The sequence below is a fragment of the Rhinoderma darwinii genome, chromosome 5 (assembly GCF_050947455.1).
Source record: "Rhinoderma darwinii isolate aRhiDar2 chromosome 5, aRhiDar2.hap1, whole genome shotgun sequence".
Lineage (NCBI taxonomy): Eukaryota > Metazoa > Chordata > Amphibia > Anura > Rhinodermatidae > Rhinoderma > Rhinoderma darwinii.
In genome coordinates this window covers 230,261,977-230,282,465 of record NC_134691.1, presented here as the reverse complement: position 1 = coordinate 230,282,465, position 20,489 = coordinate 230,261,977, and the positions used below count along the sequence as shown (strand labels likewise).

At 47.1% G+C, this 20,489-nt stretch overlaps 1 non-coding gene and 8 pseudogenes across 1 annotated transcript; all 9 read left to right on the top strand.

Annotated features, from left to right (window-relative positions):
- Window positions 1-3,384: 3,384 nt before the first annotated feature.
- LOC142654021 (U2 spliceosomal RNA) lies at window positions 3,385-3,608 on the top strand (annotated as a pseudogene).
- Window positions 3,609-4,934: 1,326 nt separating this feature from the next.
- On the top strand, window positions 4,935-5,076 carry LOC142654597 (U2 spliceosomal RNA; annotated as a pseudogene).
- Window positions 5,077-6,454: 1,378 nt separating this feature from the next.
- On the top strand, window positions 6,455-6,672 carry LOC142654312 (U2 spliceosomal RNA; annotated as a pseudogene).
- Window positions 6,673-8,000: 1,328 nt separating this feature from the next.
- Window positions 8,001-8,102, top strand: LOC142654540 (U2 spliceosomal RNA; annotated as a pseudogene).
- Window positions 8,103-13,658: 5,556 nt separating this feature from the next.
- Window positions 13,659-13,833, top strand: LOC142653791 (U2 spliceosomal RNA; annotated as a pseudogene).
- Window positions 13,834-15,157: 1,324 nt separating this feature from the next.
- LOC142654596 (U2 spliceosomal RNA) lies at window positions 15,158-15,299 on the top strand (annotated as a pseudogene).
- A 1,378-nt stretch (window positions 15,300-16,677) lies between these two features.
- On the top strand, window positions 16,678-16,887 carry LOC142654270 (U2 spliceosomal RNA; annotated as a pseudogene).
- A 1,328-nt stretch (window positions 16,888-18,215) lies between these two features.
- LOC142654655 (U2 spliceosomal RNA) lies at window positions 18,216-18,285 on the top strand (annotated as a pseudogene).
- A 788-nt stretch (window positions 18,286-19,073) lies between these two features.
- LOC142654227 (U2 spliceosomal RNA) lies at window positions 19,074-19,255 on the top strand. The gene has a single exon (XR_012848940.1). It is a non-coding gene; the product is annotated as a U2 spliceosomal RNA (small nuclear RNA).
- Window positions 19,256-20,489: the final 1,234 nt, after the last annotated feature.

The window sequence follows — 20,489 nt, the reverse complement described above, 5'->3', positions numbered from 1 at the left end:
GGCAGCCTCTGTATTTTTCCTGCAGGAGTGCGGCATTCCCCATACAATGAGATATGAAAATTACAAAAAGGATTGGAAGTATGGTCCATCCGTCTGGTCTGGATCCAACGAGTCCAGATCAGCAGGGGTCGCCATTCTTTTTAAGGGAAACGTTTTAATTGATTTTATTCAAGAAATCTTACCAGGACGTATTTTAATGGTTAAAGCTTTTATTGATGGTGTAAAGTGGCAGTTTTTAAATTTTTACGGATCACCAGAAAAGAACGAAAGAGCGAGGATGCTGGAGATTTTACCGCTTTTTATCAACACATCTGAGCCTTTTATCCTCGCAGGTGATTTTAATTGTATCCTGAGAGGAGAACGCCGGCTTACCAACAGTACGAATAGGAACTATGACAAGACCTCTGGACTGCTCAAGGATATCGTGACTGATTTTAAATTAAAAGACATATACAAAGAATGTAACAGGAGCAGTCCAGAGGAAGCCGGCGTTACCTGGAGCAACGCCACCTGTAGCTCCAGGATTGATTTTATCTTTTGTTCTGAAAATTTACTGCCTTTTAATTGTGAAGTTTTAACCAATGTGTTTTCAGATCACAGGCTTTTATCTTTTAAAGTAAAGCATGATCTTAATAATATTGTATGTAAAAAGTCCTGGAAGATGAATGTTTCCCTTTTAGACGATCCACAGGTTTTAGCAGATTTTATTGAATTTTACCAAGAAAGCAGGCGGGTAAGAGACACACGTACTCCCATCAGTGCATGGTGGGAGAAAATGAAAAAGAAAATAAAAGATTTTTTTATTAAGAAAAGCGTGGCGAAAGCCAAAGAGAAATACGCTTTTTTTAAAATTCTCAATACCCGTCTGCAGACCCTGTACAAAATGCAAGATCATGACATAGACGTTAAAGATGACATCACCAATTTGAAAAAGGAGATAGCCCAGTGCCTGGAGCAGAAAGGTAAAGAGATTATATTCCGTTCAAAAATACAACATGTGGAGGAGAACGAGACCTGCTCCAGGTACTTTTTTAAGAAAATAAATAACAAAAAGGCAATTATCAAAAATATAGAAGGGGTGTCAGATGTACAGGGTCTTTTAAGTAAAGTTCATGAGTTTTACACTGACCTTTTTAATGTTAAGACTGTGGATCATAATTTTATGCGTGACTCACTGAAGGAGATTACTACTGTTTTAGACCCTGTCTCCCAGAATTTTTTATTACAGGAGCTGACGGAGCAGGAGGTTTTAGAAACTGTTAAGAGTTTTAAAACAGGGAAAGTTCCCGGACCGGACGGTATACCCAGTGAGTTTTATGTAAAATTTTATGACATTTTAAAAGAGGATCTTTTTAACCTTTTTTCTGATGTTTTTAATTCCAAGATGCTGCCTAAGTCCTGGCGGAAGGGTGAGGTCTCCCTGCTGTATAAGACGGGTGACATCGCAGTTTTAAAGAATTGGAGACCAATAACCCTTCTAAATAGCGACTATAAAATTATGGCTAAAATATGTGCAAATAGATTAAAAGCCATAATACCCCACATTATACACTCTGACCAGGTGTGTGGGGTGCCAGGCCGCAGCATCTGGGATAATTTAAACCTAATAAAAGACGTGATTGAGGACACGAGGTCTAGAAAAGTTAAATTAGCCATTTTATCTATAGACTTTGAGAAGGCGTTCGACCGTGTCTCTCATTTTTATCTTTTTAAGGTTTTAGAACGTATGGGTATACCTGAAGGATTTTTATTATCTATTAAAGCCTTTTACAGAGAATGCACCAGCAAAATTTTAGTGAATGGTTTTAAGACACAGGACGTATTTTTAAACTCTGGGGTGAAGCAGGGGTGTCCCTTGTCCCCACTGCTTTTTATATGTGCATTGGAGCCTCTGTTATGCGCAATTCGCCGCGATAAGTGTATCCGTGGAGTCCCCCTGCCCGGGGGAGGCGGCGTAGAGGCCAAAGCAGTGGGGTACATGGATGATGTGGCGGTTTTATGTAGGGACGCCCTGTCGCTTCAGAGAACCCTTAGGCAAATCGAGTTTTATTGCTGTGCTTCCGGTTTTAAAGTAAACTTCAGCAAGAGTCATATTTTAAACATAGGAAGCATGGCTCTTAGAGATATACCGGTTCCTGTGTCTGATAATATTAAAATTTTAGGTGTCTCCTTCAGTGGGTACGACAATGGTTTTATCAGTTGGGACATGGTGGCGCAGAAGGTAAATCAAAAAATATGCATGTGGAACATGAGGAAGCTTACCATGGAGGGAAAAATTTTAATAATTAAAATGATAATTTTACCTTTGCTTTTATACTTAAGCATGGTTTTCCCTCCTCCCACGGTTTTATTAAGAAAAATTACTAAAGCTTGTTTTACCTTCTTTTGGAGTTCCAGAATGGAGAAACTTAAACGTGAGACGGTAATGAAAATCAAACCAAAGGGTGGCAAAGACTTTCCAGATTTTAATAGGTTTCTTTTAATCAAGTACTTTTGTTTCTGTCTTAATTCTCTTTTTAAACAACATCATTGGTCTTATTTTCTACGTTTTAATACTGGGTTTTTTATGCGAAGGATGGGGTGGTTTGAAATTGTTTTAACCTCACCTTATGCTTTTAATCTACCAGCAAATTACGTGATTTTAGAGAAAATAGTGGCCTTGTTTAATTTTAAAGGGAAAAATTTTAATGACATGATAAACAGTAAGAAACTTATAAAAGACATAAGAGGAAATGAAGTCGTCACTAATATTGAAAATTTTAATAATGAACGCTGTGCTTTTATCTTCAAAATGGTTAATGTGTTTTATCTTTTTAATACACAGATGGACCTGGCCTGGAGCTGCGTTCATCAATGTCTTCCATGCCGGGCATTCCAATTCAGGAGAGGATTCGCGAGGTCTGCCATCTGTCCGAGGGAAGGCTGCCAGGCTGAGGAGACCGTGCGTCATATTTTTTGGACTTGCGATTTTACTAAACATATTTGGATAAAGATATTCCCTCTAATGAAGAAGATGGCAGACCTAAAGGACTTGACTTACGAAATGATTTTATATGGACTCTTTGGATGCCCAACCGCGAACCAAAAGACTATTGCATGGAAGACGATGAACTGCGTAAAAGAAGCTCTGTGGAAGGCCAGGAACATCCTGATTTTTAAGCACGATGTTTTATCTGTTGACGATGTTTTAGGTCTTTGTTTTAGCGAGATGTACATTTATTATTTATTAGATAAAAAAAGAAATGCCACCCTTTCAAATAAATGGTTTGTAAAAGAATGGAACTCCAATATATAAGAATTTGCCACCATGTCCCCTTTTATGTGTTTTTATGTAAATTGATTTTATTACTGTAATTCATTGTAAAAAGCTGTAATTCATTGTAAATATTTTTTGAATTTTAAGTAATAAATCATTGACACCCCCGCGAGGGGGTAGCCAACTTAAAAAAAAAAAATCTGTTCTTATCAGTTTAATATCTGATACGTCCCCTATCTGGGGACCATATATTAAATGGATTTTTCGAACAGGGAGATGGAAATAGAGCTTGCTCTGTCCACTCCACGCATTGACCTGGTATTGCAGTATTTCCAGGACCGGTGCACCCTTCCCTTATGTGTTGACTAAAATCAGATTCCAAAAGTGCTATTTGTGTTTGCTATTGTTTTTGTCTTTCTGATGGGATCTCCCCTTTTAATCCCATTATTTCAACACCTGTTGGACAATGCATTTGTACAGTCATGTGTGATAATGAGCTCATTTATTAAATGCAATTAATTAATACATTGCCACCTCTTGTTGTGTGTGTGTGTGTGTGTGTGTGTGTGTGTGTGTGTGTGTGTGTGTGTGTGTGTGTCTTCTGTGTTTCTGTGTTTCCGGCATTTCACATTGGAACAGCTCATTCACCTTCCTTGTCTTCTCTCCGCCCTCCCTTTTAGGTAAGTTAAAGAGCTGCACCTGAGCCAGCCACTGATTGATGCAGCACCACAGTCAAATAGTGGAGTGGAGTGGAGTAGGGGAACAGCAAACAGCCATTAAAGCAGCCAGCCGCCTACCCGCCACAATGGACCTACCTGTGTACACTAGATGGATGTGATGGAATGTACTGTCGTCCCTACATTTCAAGAAGAAGTAAGAATTGCAGTTGCAACAAACCCTTGCTTGCCTACAAAGAGAGCAGCAATTTGGATTTGTTACTATGTTACCTGGAAGAATAACAAACTGTGCAAGGATGGAGGTTGTAGGAGCAAAGAGAAGTTGTCTGTAAAGTTGGTGGATGCCTATTTTCCATTTTGCAGTCCCTTGTCTCCCTCTTGTGGCCTCCTGGAGGCAAGTAGCTGTGCAAAAAAAAGACAGCCTGGCGGCCGGCTGTTGCAGTGTTGCCCTCTCAGGCAACACTGAGTGACTGACTGAGCCGCACCGTCTTATATAAAGTTCAGACGGAACTTTGCACGTGTCATAGTGGAGCCCTCAGGATTCCAGAGCCAGCTTTCTGACATCATAATGGGGCCTGCCTCAGAGATAAAAGCCTGGGCCCAGGCAGTGTTGGTCAGTGCTGCTCAGCAGGCAGCACCGGACTGGATTGGATTAAAGCTGATACAAGGTGTGAAGGAACAAGGGGTGGCTGTGGGCATGCACTTGCTGCCGCTGCCAGTGTTTATCTGCATGGCAGGAGGGCATTTGGGCGTTGCCAGGAAGGCGTTTTTATGTAGATTCCTCCTCCTCTTTCAGCACTGCATTGTGGTGCAAGCAAAAGAAGCAAATCCTGTCTGGCTTCCTCTCCGGCCTTTATTCACCTCCCTCCCGCTTAGTAGCTGTAAATGTGTGTGAGCCTGCAGGGCCCCATGGAATTGCCTAGGAGTAGGCTGAATCAATCGCTGCAAGGGGTGAACAGCAGTATTAGGCAGGCTCGGTCAACGGCCGGCCCATTCGGGTTATCGCTTCTCGGCCTTTTGGCTAAGATCAAGTGTAGTGCTTTAGGGTATTGCCTTGTTTCTTGGTCAGGAGGTGCCCTGGTACCCTTTTCCTTGGCCTGGGGGGATCGTCTCTTTTACAAGAGACTTCACCCCTCTGCTGCTATTGGGGAGGAGGATTAGTCCAGGGCAACGAGGAGCGATCACCCACCTGACACCTCGGTGTTGAAGGTTTACCTTGAAAGACGTCAGAATGGAGACCGTACCGGATTATATGAAGACCAGGAACGCTGTTCGTTTTATGGTGACGGAACTGGAAAGGACCAAGAAAGACCTGCGTTTCCTGAGCAAAGATTTGTTGCTGGGACTGTTTCGGCTGAGCAAGGAGGATATACTGGCTGTAATGGATTATCCACGGAGAGGTGTCTACGACGTCACGTTCATTAACGAAGATACTTACTTGAAGTTTTTGGGAATTTTTAATGAGACACGTGGAGATTCAAGACTGGAAGGTATTGTACTGGTGCCACACTTCTCTGAGTGGCAACGGCTTGTGACTGTTAAAATGTACTCTCCATATGTTGAAGAGGAGGACATTAGCATATTCCTAGGGAAGTATTGTGGGAAAGTTGTGGAGAAAGGCAAAGTCCTGAATGAGTTTGGCTTTTGGACCGGTAAGTGGAGATTTCTTTGTTCACTGAAACTTGACAAAACTTCTGGGAAATTGGTGATCCCGCCGGCACGCTTTAAAATTGGAAACACAACTGGAGATTTGTTTTTTTCTGGGATGGACATCTTCTGCAGGAACTGTAAAAAATATGGGCACAATACAGCAGAATGTCAAAAGACTGTCTGTACGAAATGTTTGCAGGAAGGCCACAGCTACCAAGACTGCAAAGAGGAAAAGATTTGTAACATGTGTGGAGAGGGTGGGCATGTCTTCAGGATATGTCCAAAGAGACATGGAAGAGGAGTGCAACAAGAGAGCGGAACGAGTATGGAGAAAAGTAAACCGAATGTTGAAGAGGTTGCTTCAGTAACGAAAAAAATGGAGAATAGTGGAGGAGAAAGTGTTAAAGATATAGATATGGGGAAAGAAAAAATGGCTGAAAAAAGAAAAATTGAGAAAGCTAAAATATCTAAAGAAGAAAGTGAAGAAAGAGAGAAGATAAGGAGAGAGGTTATGATTTTACGGGAGAAGGCGGATATAGAGGATTTGCGTGAAAGAATAGAATCACATTTGTCAAAACATTTTTTCCGCTTTATGGAAAGATTTAGCATACCACCTTGGTTGGTGGAAGAGGTTAAAAGTGAATGGGATGGTGAAACCCTGAAGCAGGAACACTTAGAAATGCTTGTTATTTTTGCGATAAAAAAAGGCTTGGTGCCATGATTTAAATGGCAACAGATATGGATGTATTTGTGTAATGGATATGTATGTACAATAAATATATTAAAAGAGGAAAATTAAAAAAAAAAAAAAAAAAAAAAATATATATATACATTTTTCATTATGATGATCCAAGTCTTAAGATTTGAGTTTTAAGATTTTAGACTTGAGACCTGAGTGGAAAAAAAAAAAAAAAAAAAAAAAAAAAAAAAAAAAAATCTGTTCTTATCAGTTTAATATCTGATACGTCCCCTATCTGGGGACCATATATTAAATGGATTTTTCGAACAGGGAGATGGAAATAGAGCTTGCTCTGTCCACTCCACGCATTGACCTGGTATTGCAGTATTTCCAGGACCGGTGCACCCTTCCCTTATGTGTTGACTAAAATCAGATTCCAAAAGTGCTATTTGTGTTTGCTATTGTTTTTGTCTTTCTGATGGGATCTCCCCTTTTAATCCCATTATTTCAACACCTGTTGGACAATGCATTTGTACAGTCATGTGTGATAATGAGCTCATTTATTAAATGCAATTAATTAATACATTGCCACCTCTTGTTGTGTGTGTGTGTGTGTGTGTGTGTGTGTGTGTGTGTGTGTGTGTGTGTGTGTGTGTGTCTTCTGTGTTTCTGTGTTTCCGGCATTTCACATTGGAACAGCTCATTCACCTTCCTTGTCTTCTCTCCGCCCTCCCTTTTAGGTAAGTTAAAGAGCTGCACCTGAGCCAGCCACTGATTGATGCAGCACCACAGTCAAATAGTGGAGTGGAGTGGAGTAGGGGAACAGCAAACAGCCATTAAAGCAGCCAGCCGCCTACCCGCCACAATGGACCTACCTGTGTACACTAGATGGATGTGATGGAATGTACTGTCGTCCCTACATTTCAAGAAGAAGTAAGAATTGCAGTTGCAACAAACCCTTGCTTGCCTACAAAGAGAGCAGCAATTTGGATTTGTTACTATGTTACCTGGAAGAATAACAAACTGTGCAAGGATGGAGGTTGTAGGAGCAAAGAGAAGTTGTCTGTAAAGTTGGTGGATGCCTATTTTCCATTTTGCAGTCCCTTGTCTCCCTCTTGTGGCCTCCTGGAGGCAAGTAGCTGTGCAAAAAAAAGACAGCCTGGCGGCCGGCTGTTGCAGTGTTGCCCTCTCAGGCAACACTGAGTGACTGACTGAGCCGCACCGTCTTATATAAAGTTCAGACGGAACTTTGCACGTGTCATAGTGGAGCCCTCAGGATTCCAGAGCCAGCTTTCTGACATCATAATGGGGCCTGCCTCAGAGATAAAAGCCTGGGCCCAGGCAGTGTTGGTCAGTGCTGCTCAGCAGGCAGCACCGGACTGGATTGGATTAAAGCTGATACAAGGTGTGAAGGAACAAGGGGTGGCTGTGGGCATGCACTTGCTGCCGCTGCCAGTGTTTATCTGCATGGCAGGAGGGCATTTGGGCGTTGCCAGGAAGGCGTTTTTATGTAGATTCCTCCTCCTCTTTCAGCACTGCATTGTGGTGCAAGCAAAAGAAGCAAATCCTGTCTGGCTTCCTCTCCGGCCTTTATTCACCTCCCTCCCGCTTAGTAGCTGTAAATGTGTGTGAGCCTGCAGGGCCCCATGGAATTGCCTAGGAGTAGGCTGAATCAATCGCTGCAAGGGGTGAACAGCAGTATTAGGCAGGCTCGGTCAACGGCCGGCCCATTCGGGTTATCGCTTCTCGGCCTTTTGGCTAAGATCAAGTGTAGTATCTGTTCTTATCAGTCCTTGTAAGGATAGATAGCTCGGAGAACCACTGGGGGCTATAAACACTAGCTTAGCGATCCAAGAGCGTTCCAGACGAAGCCGGCGACGAACTGCGGAGAAGAACCAGCGAAGACGACGATCCAGAAGGGAGAAGCCGCCATCGGGGAAGAAGCTCCGGGAGATCGCTGCCGGGAAGAAGAAGGAGAACTTCGGAGAAGAGCCGCTGCTGAAGGGGATCTTCGAAGAAGCTCGGCCGCAGAAGAAGAAGCTCGACGAGGAACCGCTGCGGAAGAAATTTCGTGGAAGAACCTCGGCCAGCAAGGAGAAGATTTGCATAGCTCCGCCCCCTTCGGGAAAGAGCTATCGAAGATCCTCCCCAAGCGACAGGAACAGCCTGGAAGAAGCCATGGCCTCAACCAGCAACCCTGCCACCCAGAAGGAGAAGGCTGATGGACCAGGTGAGCCGGCCCAGGCCAGGACATCTCCTCCTGAAGCCTCCTCAAGCCAACAGGCCACCAGGAAGCCGAACCAGGCTGCTCCAACCCTGGAGCCCTGGATGAAGCAGACGGTGGCCCTGAAGCTCAAGGAGGTGGACGGGAGAGTGCCGGACATGACGGAAGAAGTGTTCTGCCAGAAGATGCTCCTGGATCAGGGCTTCGCTAAGCCGGAGACCATCAGCATCCAGGCCTTCATGACCGGGATGTTCTTCGTGACCTTCGCTTCGATCAACATCTGCAGAAGGTACTGGGAGATGGTGAAAGCGGCGAGGCCTGAATCCCCTTTCTCTCGCTTTGTGGGCAACTGCCCTGTCCAAAGAGAGGAAAGGCGGGTGACGGTCTCAATGCGGAACCCACACACCCCCGGCAAAGACATCACCACGCTCCTGAAGCGGTTCTGCACAGTGGTGAGGGAACCCACCCACATCCTGAACGGACTCGGCTTCTGGACTGGCAAGTGGTCGGTAATCGTCCGACTGAACAAGGATTCGAGCGCGGAAGACGGCCTCCAGCACCTGCCCCAGTCATTCTCGCTGGGCAACTCCTACGGCCTCATCTATTACCCGGACATGCCGCAGATCTGCAGGAGATGCAGCAAGAAGGGTCATTCGGTGAAGGACTGCAAGGAGGACGCCTGCAAGAACTGCCGGGTAACAGGACACGAGACCAAAGACTGCCCGAAACGGACAATGTGCAACCTCTGCGGACAAGCAGCCCACTCTTACAAGGACTGCCCGAAGAGGGATCGATCCTGGGCAACTGTAGCAGCGAAAGCTCCAGCCAGAGGGAACCCCGCCCCAGCCAGAGCTCCAGCGGCACAGAAGACCGGGAAAAAGAAGGATGGTAAGAAGACGACAGTCCCTCCCCCCCCTCTCCCGGCCCTCCCTCGCCCTACCCTTCCCACCCTCCCTCGCCCGGCCCTCCCCACCCCCCCGTCCCCAACCCCTGTCACCCCCACTGAGGCTCTCACCTTCTCCTACCCACCCATCTCAGTGGTCCTGTCACCTGCACCTCTCCCAACCCAGCCTCCCTTCTCCCCAGCTCCAGCAGCACTAACATCTTCCCCTCCAGCTGCTGGAGTCCTCTCCCTGGAGGATTTTCCCCCTCTTGTCTTCTCAGGTGCCATCCAGAGGAAGAGAAAGGTGAGGGACAGCCCAGCTGCTGAGTCCTCAAAGAGACAAGTCGTGGAAATCTGCGAAGATTCCCTTGCGCAGCAGGAGGAAATGGAGCAGATGGTGGAGGAACTCGTGTCTGAACCTGAGGTCATCGACTTCACAACAGACATCCAGGTGGCTACAATCCTGGAACAATTTTTGTCAGAGGGCCTGCTGGATCTTCCGGACCCGCCAGGCTCCAGAGAGGAGGATCCGCCCGACCGGACTGGTAACTGAGGTGTATCGCTTGCACTAACCTTCTTTATTCTCCCCCATGGCTGCTAAACTTAACATCTTTAGCCTCAATGTGAGGAGTGTTAGAGATAGGACTAGATGTCAGATGGTGCTAACTTTTCTTTCCAAGCAGTCGAGTGATGTATTTATGCTGCAGGAATGTACTCTCCCCTCTTCCAGGTCATACCATCATCTGGCCAGGCAGTGGACCCATGGCCCGTCCTACTGGTCTGGTGGGGGCGACTGTAAGTCTGCAGGGGTTGCCATCCTGATTAGGGGAAGCGTATTTACTGTTGACTCTGTCCAGGAGCTCGTCTGCGGCCGCTTGTTGGTCGTAGACGGTTCCTGGGCGGGAGAGCCGATTAGGCTCATCAACGTGTACGCTCCCCCTATGAAGGCTGAGCGCCTGGAACTATTCCAGACCCTGCGGACCCAGCTCGCCACCACTAGGGCAGTGGTGATGGCCGGGGACTTCAACTGCCCCATCGAAGAGGATGGACGAAGTTCCGGCACTTCAATCAAGCTGGATGTCAGTTCCAAACTGCTTATCGAGATGGTAACCGAAGCATCCTTGCAGGACGTTGTGGGCTCCATGGGGATCGGCTCTGTGAACTATTCATGGAGCCGACCCGATGGCTCACTTCGTTCTCGGATTGACTTTGTGTTCACCTCCCGGGCAGTCAAGCAGCATGGGCACTCCATGGTCCCCTGCTTCTTCTCGGACCACAGGGCCATTCTCTTCCAGGGTGCCATCGGCCACGGTTTTCCTCCCGGCCCTGGCTCCTGGAAGCTGAATTGTGCCCTGCTGGAAAGAGAAGAGGTACTGGCGGAACTTAGAGACGCCTATATTGTTTGGAGGAATGATAAAGTTTTCTTTGACAAAACCTGTGACTGGTGGGAATATGTTAAAGTTGAATTTCGTTGTTTCTTTCAGGCAAAAAGTCGTCAACAGGCGTGTGAGAGGAAGAGAGACTTCAGAGAGATGCAGCGTCAGCTGCGATCCCTGCAAGACCTCCTTCAATGCGGCTGGGACGTCAGGAAGGAGCTGGAGGAAGCCAAAAAGGGCCTGAAAAGGCACTTTGAGGAGGAATCCAAGCGAATTGTCTTTCGTTCCAAGGTGGAGAACCTGGAGAAGGGTGAGAAATGTAACTCGTTCTTTTTCAGGAAACTCCATGCCGGCCACACGCCCCTGAAGGAACTCCGAGATGAGACCGGAAACATGCATTCTGGGAAGAAGGAGGTGATGGGAGTCGTCACAGACTACTACCGAAGCCTCTACTCCCGGAAAACCACTGACCCCGAAGCCGCCGATAAATTCCTGTCAGGTATCACTAATCATCTTGATCCTGCAGGTACGGAGGCTATGGACGTACCCCTGACGGTGGAGGAACTGCTCTCTGCCGCTAAATCCTTCAGACCCGGCAGGACCCCGGGCAGTGATGGTCTCCCAGCAGAGCTCTATGTAGCGCTGGGGGACTTGATCTGCCCGGACCTGCTGGAGCTCTATGAGGAGATGGTGGTGGAGGGTAGAATGCCACCGTCCTTGAGAGAAGGCATGATCACGATCTTGTATAAGCGGAAGGGGGAGAGATGTGACCTGAAAAACTGGCGTCCCATCTCTCTCCTGAACGTGGACTACAAGATCCTCGCCAAAGTATTGACCAACAGACTGAAGGTTGTCATCGGACAGATCATCGGATCGGACCAAACCTGCGGCATTCCTGGCCGTAGGGTGGCCGACAGTCTTGCCCTGGTGAGGGACACGGTGCATTACATGCAAAGCCGCCGTACACACGCGGCCCTGGTCAGTCTGGATCAGGAGAAGGCTTTTGACCGGGTCTCTCACGAATTCATGGGTAAGGCTCTGCGTAGGCTGCGGCTTGGCAGGTTGTTCTGTTTGTATGTTAACCTGATGTATTGCGACATTTACAGCTCGGTGCTGGTGAACGGCTGGAAGACTGACCCCTTTCCTGTATCGTCGGGGGTTAGACAAGGCTGTCCTCTTTCACCTCTCCTTTTTGTTTGTGTTATAGAGCTCTTCGCAGAGGCTATCCGGCAGAATGGAGAGATCAGAGGGATCACCGCACCAGGTCCAGGACACTTCGAGGTCAAATGCTCGCTGTACATGGACGACGTGACCGTCTTCTGCGCTGACCAGAGTTCGGTGACTGCACTCGTCCAGACCTGTGAGGAGTTCGGACGCGCTTCAGGGGCAAAAGTCAACTGCGGGAAGTCGGAAGCCATGCTCTTCGGAAAGTGGTACCTGCCTTCTCCTGCCTCCTTCCCGTTTACTATCAAGCCGGACTTCATCAAAATTCTGGGAGTCTGGTTCGGTAAGGAAGGTGCAGCCCTAAAGTCGTGGGAAGAACGCTTGGCCAAAGTCAACCAAAGGATCGGACTGTGGAGCCTCAGACAACTCACTATTGAGGGCAAAGCAATGGTCCTGCGTAACGAAGTCTTGCCTGTGCTACAATACACTGCACAGGCATGGCCCCCTCTTGCAACGGTCTCGAGGGCCATTACCAGGACTGTGTTTCGCTTCATCTGGGGCTCGAAAATGGACAGAGTAAAGCGGACTGTTATGTACAAGGAGCCCCGCAAAGGTGGGAAGGGTATACCCGACATTCCCACTCTGCTGCGGATCGCTTTTGTATGTGACTGTGTTCGTAGGACTCTGAGGACAGCAAACGGCTCTGCGGGCAAGGCCATGTCCCGCTACTTCCTCCTTCCCCTCTGGCGAGGTTTTGGCTGGGATAAGTGGGACAGCTCCTTCCCTTACAACTGGCACGCTCCCTGGTTCTACGGAGATGTCGTCCGGTTTGTGAGGGAGCATCAACTGGAGGGTCTTAAGCCCGACTTGTGGAAACCTAAGACGATCCACAAGCACATCAGAGCAAAGGACTCACTGGAGTTTGTTCCAGGGCTTCATGCCGACACGTTGGAGACTGTTTGGACTAACGTGTCATCTGGCAGGTTGACCAACGGGCACAAGGACATTTCATGGATGGCCATCCAGGGAGGACTGCCTCTTAGGTCATTCATGCATGCCCGCAACCTGTGCAAGACCCGGTACTGCCCCAGGTGCCCCTTCACGGAGGAAACATCTTTGCACATTTTCTGGCAGTGCCCCTTTGCACAGGGTCTGTTGAAAGCCTTGGAACACGAACTCAAGGACTCAGTTCCCAGGAACAGACTGTCGTACCGCTCGGTAATTTATGGACTATTTCCTGGGAATACCACGGATGGAGCAATCCAGGAAGCCTGGCGCCTTATGAACTGTTTTAAGGACGCTATATGGTTCGCCAGGAATCGTCTGATTTTGCGGAGAGAGAGTGTGTCCGTCCAGGACTGCCGCAGGCTGATCCACAGCCTGCTCAGAGACTATTCCACCTGGGACAGCCCGGACGTCGATGAGGAAGAGGACTGATACTCCCCTTCCCCCCACTCTCCCTTCTTGTGTGTTGTCTTTCAATAAAGCTTCGGGCCTGTGATTTCCCGCTTCCCTATCCCCTCCTACCCACTCCCCTATCCCATCACTTGTCTGTAATGCTTTGTTGTTTGGCTTTAGTGAATGCAAGAATGTTAGTGTAGCATGTGGTGTAATGTATAGCATAGGCTAGCCTGTACTGTGTATTATACTGTCATGTTATGTTTGACGACTGTTATTATTTATTATTTGCTGCTTCATGGCTCGCGCTGCGTCGCAGTAATGTTTGTATGATGACGATTGATTGTCAATAAAGCATTTTTCAATCAAAAAATCTGTTCTTATCAGTTTAATATCTGATACGTCCCCTATCTGGGGACCATATATTAAATGGATTTTTCGAACAGGGAGATGGAAATAGAGCTTGCTCTGTCCACTCCACGCATTGACCTGGTATTGCAGTATTTCCAGGACCGGTGCACCCTTCCCTTATGTGTTGACTAAAATCAGATTCCAAAAGTGCTATTTGTGTTTGCTATTGTTTTTGTCTTTCTGATGGGATCTCCCCTTTTAATCCCATTATTTCAACACCTGTTGGACAATGCATTTGTACAGTCATGTGTGATAATGAGCTCATTTATTAAATGCAATTAATTAATACATTGCCACCTCTTGTTGTGTGTGTGTGTGTGTGTGTGTGTGTGTGTGTGTGTGTGTGTGTGTGTGTGTGTCTTCTGTGTTTCTGTGTTTCCGGCATTTCACATTGGAACAGCTCATTCACCTTCCTTGTCTTCTCTCCGCCCTCCCTTTTAGGTAAGTTAAAGAGCTGCACCTGAGCCAGCCACTGATTGATGCAGCACCACAGTCAAATAGTGGAGTGGAGTGGAGTAGGGGAACAGCAAACAGCCATTAAAGCAGCCAGCCGCCTACCCGCCACAATGGACCTACCTGTGTACACTAGATGGATGTGATGGAATGTACTGTCGTCCCTACATTTCAAGAAGAAGTAAGAATTGCAGTTGCAACAAACCCTTGCTTGCCTACAAAGAGAGCAGCAATTTGGATTTGTTACTATGTTACCTGGAAGAATAACAAACTGTGCAAGGATGGAGGTTGTAGGAGCAAAGAGAAGTTGTCTGTAAAGTTGGTGGATGCCTATTTTCCATTTTGCAGTCCCTTGTCTCCCTCTTGTGGCCTCCTGGAGGCAAGTAGCTGTGCAAAAAAAAGACAGCCTGGCGGCCGGCTGTTGCAGTGTTGCCCTCTCAGGCAACACTGAGTGACTGACTGAGCCGCACCGTCTTATATAAAGTTCAGACGGAACTTTGCACGTGTCATAGTGGAGCCCTCAGGATTCCAGAGCCAGCTTTCTGACATCATAATGGGGCCTGCCTCAGAGATAAAAGCCTGGGCCCAGGCAGTGTTGGTCAGTGCTGCTCAGCAGGCAGCACCGGACTGGATTGGATTAAAGCTGATACAAGGTGTGAAGGAACAAGGGGTGGCTGTGGGCATGCACTTGCTGCCGCTGCCAGTGTTTATCTGCATGGCAGGAGGGCATTTGGGCGTTGCCAGGAAGGCGTTTTTATGTAGATTCCTCCTCCTCTTTCAGCACTGCATTGTGGTGCAAGCAAAAGAAGCAAATCCTGTCTGGCTTCCTCTCCGGCCTTTATTCACCTCCCTCCCGCTTAGTAGCTGTAAATGTGTGTGAGCCTGCAGGGCCCCATGGAATTGCCTAGGAGTAGGCTGAATCAATCGCTGCAAGGGGTGAACAGCAGTATTAGGCAGGCTCGGTCAACGGCCGGCCCATTCGGGTTATCGCTTCTCGGCCTTTTGGCTAAGATCAAGTGTAGTGCTTTAGGGTATTGCCTTGTTTCTTGGTCAGGAGGTGCCCTGGTACCCTTTTCCTTGGCCTGGGGGGATCGTCTCTTTTACAAGAGACTTCACCCCTCTGCTGCTATTGGGGAGGAGGATTAGTCCAGGGCAACGAGGAGCGATCACCCACCTGACACCTCGGTGTTGAAGGTTTACCTTGAAAGACGTCAGAATGGAGACCGTACCGGATTATATGAAGACCAGGAACGCTGTTCGTTTTATGGTGACGGAACTGGAAAGGACCAAGAAAGACCTGCGTTTCCTGAGCAAAGATTTGTTGCTGGGACTGTTTCGGCTGAGCAAGGAGGATATACTGGCTGTAATGGATTATCCACGGAGAGGTGTCTACGACGTCACGTTCATTAACGAAGATACTTACTTGAAGTTTTTGGGAATTTTTAATGAGACACGTGGAGATTCAAGACTGGAAGGTATTGTACTGGTGCCACACTTCTCTGAGTGGCAACGGCTTGTGACTGTTAAAATGTACTCTCCATATGTTGAAGAGGAGGACATTAGCATATTCCTAGGGAAGTATTGTGGGAAAGTTGTGGAGAAAGGCAAAGTCCTGAATGAGTTTGGCTTTTGGACCGGTAAGTGGAGATTTCTTTGTTCACTGAAACTTGACAAAACTTCTGGGAAATTGGTGATCCCGCCGGCACGCTTTAAAATTGGAAACACAACTGGAGATTTGTTTTTTTCTGGGATGGACATCTTCTGCAGGAACTGTAAAAAATATGGGCACAATACAGCAGAATGTCAAAAGACTGTCTGTACGAAATGTTTGCAGGAAGGCCACAGCTACCAAGACTGCAAAGAGGAAAAGATTTGTAACATGTGTGGAGAGGGTGGGCATGTCTTCAGGATATGTCCAAAGAGACATGGAAGAGGAGTGCAACAAGAGAGCGGAACGAGTATGGAGAAAAGTAAACCGAATGTTGAAGAGGTTGCTTCAGTAACGAAAAAAATGGAGAATAGTGGAGGAGAAAGTGTTAAAGATATAGATATGGGGAAAGAAAAAATGGCTGAAAAAAGAAAAATTGAGAAAGCTAAAATATCTAAAGAAGAAAGTGAAGAAAGAGAGAAGATAAGGAGAGAGGTTATGATTTTACGGGAGAAGGCGGATATAGAGGATTTGCGTGAAAGAATAGAATCACATTTGTCAAAACATTTTTTCCGCTTTATGGAAAGATTTAGCATACCACCTTGGTTGGTGGAAGAGGTTAAAAGTGAATGGGATGGTGAAACCCTGAAGCAGGAACACTTAGAAATGCTTGTTATTTTTGCGATAAAAAAAGGCTTGGTGCCATGATTTAAATGGCAACAGATATGGATGTATTTGTGTAATGGATATGTATGTACAATAAATATATTAAAAGAGGAAAATTAAAAAAAAAAAAAAAAAAAAAAATATATATATACATTTTTCATTATGATGATCCAAGTCTTAAGATTTGAGTTTTAAGATTTTAGACTTGAGACCTGAGTGGAAAAAAAAAAAAAAAAAAAAAAAAAAAAATCTGTTCTTATCAGTTTAATATCTGATACGTCCCCTATCTGGGGACCATATATTAAATGGATTTTTCGAACAGGGAGATGGAAATAGAGCTTGCTCTGTCCACTCCACGCATTGACCTGGTATTGCAGTATTTCCAGGACCGGTGCACCCTTCCCTTATGTGTTGACTAAAATCAGATTCCAAAAGTGCTATTTGTGTTTGCTATTGTTTTTGTCTTTCTGATGGGATCTCCCCTTTTAATCCCATTATTTCAACACCTGTTGGACAATGCATTTGTACAGTCATGTGTGATAATGAGCTCATTTATTAAATGCAATTAATTAATACATTGCCACCTCTTGTTGTGTGTGTGTGTGTGTGTGTGTGTGTGTGTGTGTGTGTGTGTGTGTGTGTGTGTGTGTCTTCTGTGTTTCTGTGTTTCCGGCATTTCACATTGGAACAGCTCATTCACCTTCCTTGTCTTCTCTCCGCCCTCCCTTTTAGGTAAGTTAAAGAGCTGCACCTGAGCCAGCCACTGATTGATGCAGCACCACAGTCAAATAGTGGAGTGGAGTGGAGTAGGGGAACAGCAAACAGCCATTAAAGCAGCCAGCCGCCTACCCGCCACAATGGACCTACCTGTGTACACTAGATGGATGTGATGGAATGTACTGTCGTCCCTACATTTCAAGAAGAAGTAAGAATTGCAGTTGCAACAAACCCTTGCTTGCCTACAAAGAGAGCAGCAATTTGGATTTGTTACTATGTTACCTGGAAGAATAACAAACTGTGCAAGGATGGAGGTTGTAGGAGCAAAGAGAAGTTGTCTGTAAAGTTGGTGGATGCCTATTTTCCATTTTGCAGTCCCTTGTCTCCCTCTTGTGGCCTCCTGGAGGCAAGTAGCTGTGCAAAAAAAAGACAGCCTGGCGGCCGGCTGTTGCAGTGTTGCCCTCTCAGGCAACACTGAGTGACTGACTGAGCCGCACCGTCTTATATAAAGTTCAGACGGAACTTTGCACGTGTCATAGTGGAGCCCTCAGGATTCCAGAGCCAGCTTTCTGACATCATAATGGGGCCTGCCTCAGAGATAAAAGCCTGGGCCCAGGCAGTGTTGGTCAGTGCTGCTCAGCAGGCAGCACCGGACTGGATTGGATTAAAGCTGATACAAGGTGTGAAGGAACAAGGGGTGGCTGTGGGCATGCACTTGCTGCCGCTGCCAGTGTTTATCTGCATGGCAGGAGGGCATTTGGGCGTTGCCAGGAAGGCGTTTTTATGTAGATTCCTCCTCCTCTTTCAGCACTGCATTGTGGTGCAAGCAAAAGAAGCAAATCCTGTCTGGCTTCCTCTCCGGCCTTTATTCACCTCCCTCCCGCTTAGTAGCTGTAAATGTGTGTGAGCCTGCAGGGCCCCATGGAATTGCCTAGGAGTAGGCTGAATCAATCGCTGCAAGGGGTGAACAGCAGTATTAGGCAGGCTCGGTCAACGGCCGGCCCATTCGGGTTATCGCTTCTCGGCCTTTTGGCTAAGATCAAGTGTAGTACCTGCTCAAGCTGAGGTTAGTAATCATCCCTGCCGATGGTACGTGGGCCATCGTAGGGGGATGACAGAACGCCGAGGTGAGGGCAGGGAACCACAACGGTCATCGCTCTGGTGTACGCATTTGGTTTAAAGGTACCATTTGTAGGTGACCAGGCGACCGCCGGATCGAGGTCATTAGGCCGGGTAGTTTGGAAGCCCGAGTTGCTATGTGCCCCAGGGCTGGTGACCCTGGGGTGCCCTAACTCACTGGGGGTGGGATCCCACTGAGTGAAGGCACACTTGCACGCACTCTCTTTCACGCTATATGAGCACACACCTTTATTCTCCCGGCCTTCTGGCTGGGAGATGAGGAATTTTTTTATACCTGGCGGATGTCCAGGCTGTATCACAGCGCACATCCACTTATTTAATTTTGTTTTTCACTGTGTGTTTGTCACGTTTGTCACAAGGATTTTGGGATGCGGTGCCCTTTTGGGACCCTCCTGAGGTCTAGGGGGAAAATGTGTGGCCTTCTGGTTCCTTTTTCCCCTGCAACCTGGCCTCCCTTCTTCGGAGGGGAGGTGCAACTAGGATGCAGGCTCCTAGGTGGACACTGGGGTGGCAGCCCAGGTAGAAGCCTAGGAGTGTGTTTGGGTCTCCCTAAGCTCCGGCGAGGGGGGACCATCGATCCTTGATCCTCTAGGCCTATGGTTTGGAGGGTCAGGGAATGGTTATGCGGGGCCTCTCTCTTTTAAGAGAAGGGCTGCGATAGACCGCATCCTTGTGCACTTTTTGTGTGGCACCTCTGCACTTTTTATGCACTTGGGTGATAGAAAGCACGACTCGGGCTTTCAATAAAAAAAAAAAAAAATCTGTTCTTATCAGTTTAATATCTGATACGTCCCCTATCTGGGGACCATATATTAAATGGATTTTTCGAACAGGGAGATGGAAATAGAGCTTGCTCTGTCCACTCCACGCATTGACCTGGTATTGCAGTATTTCCAGGACCGGTGCACCCTTCCCTTATGTGTTGACTAAAATCAGATTCCAAAAGTGCTATTTGTGTTTGCTATTGTTTTTGTCTTTCTGATGGGATCTCCCCTTTTAATCCCATTATTTCAACACCTGTTGGACAATGCATTTGTACAGTCATGTGTGATAATGAGCTCATTTATTAAATGCAATTAATTAATACATTGCCACCTCTTGTTGTGTGTGTGTGTGTGTGTGTGTGTGTGTGTGTGTGTGTGTGTGTGTGTGTGTGTCTTCTGTGTTTCTGTGTTTCCGGCATTTCACATTGGAACAGCTCATTCACCTTCCTTGTCTTCTCTCCGCCCTCCCTTTTAGGTAAGTTAAAGAGCTGCACCTGAGCCAGCCACTGATTGATGCAGCACCACAGTCAAATAGTGGAGTGGAGTGGAGTAGGGGAACAGCAAACAGCCATTAAAGCAGCCAGCCGCCTACCCGCCACAATGGACCTACCTGTGTACACTAGATGGATGTGATGGAATGTACTGTCGTCCCTACATTTCAAGAAGAAGTAAGAATTGCAGTTGCAACAAACCCTTGCTTGCCTACAAAGAGAGCAGCAATTTGGATTTGTTACTATGTTACCTGGAAGAATAACAAACTGTGCAAGGATGGAGGTTGTAGGAGCAAAGAGAAGTTGTCTGTAAAGTTGGTGGATGCCTATTTTCCATTTTGCAGTCCCTTGTCTCCCTCTTGTGGCCTCCTGGAGGCAAGTAGCTGTGCAAAAAAAAGACAGCCTGGCGGCCGGCTGTTGCAGTGTTGCCCTCTCAGGCAACACTGAGTGACTGACTGAGCCGCACCGTCTTATATAAAGTTCAGACGGAACTTTGCACGTGTCATAGTGGAGCCCTCAGGATTCCAGAGCCAGCTTTCTGACATCATAATGGGGCCTGCCTCAGAGATAAAAGCCTGGGCCCAGGCAGTGTTGGTCAGTGCTGCTCAGCAGGCAGCACCGGACTGGATTGGATTAAAGCTGATACAAGGTGTGAAGGAACAAGGGGTGGCTGTGGGCATGCACTTGCTGCCGCTGCCAGTGTTTATCTGCATGGCAGGAGGGCATTTGGGCGTTGCCAGGAAGGCGTTTTTATGTAGATTCCTCCTCCTCTTTCAGCACTGCATTGTGGTGCAAGCAAAAGAAGCAAATCCTGTCTGGCTTCCTCTCCGGCCTTTATTCACCTCCCTCCCGCTTAGTAGCTGTAAATGTGTGTGAGCCTGCAGGGCCCCAT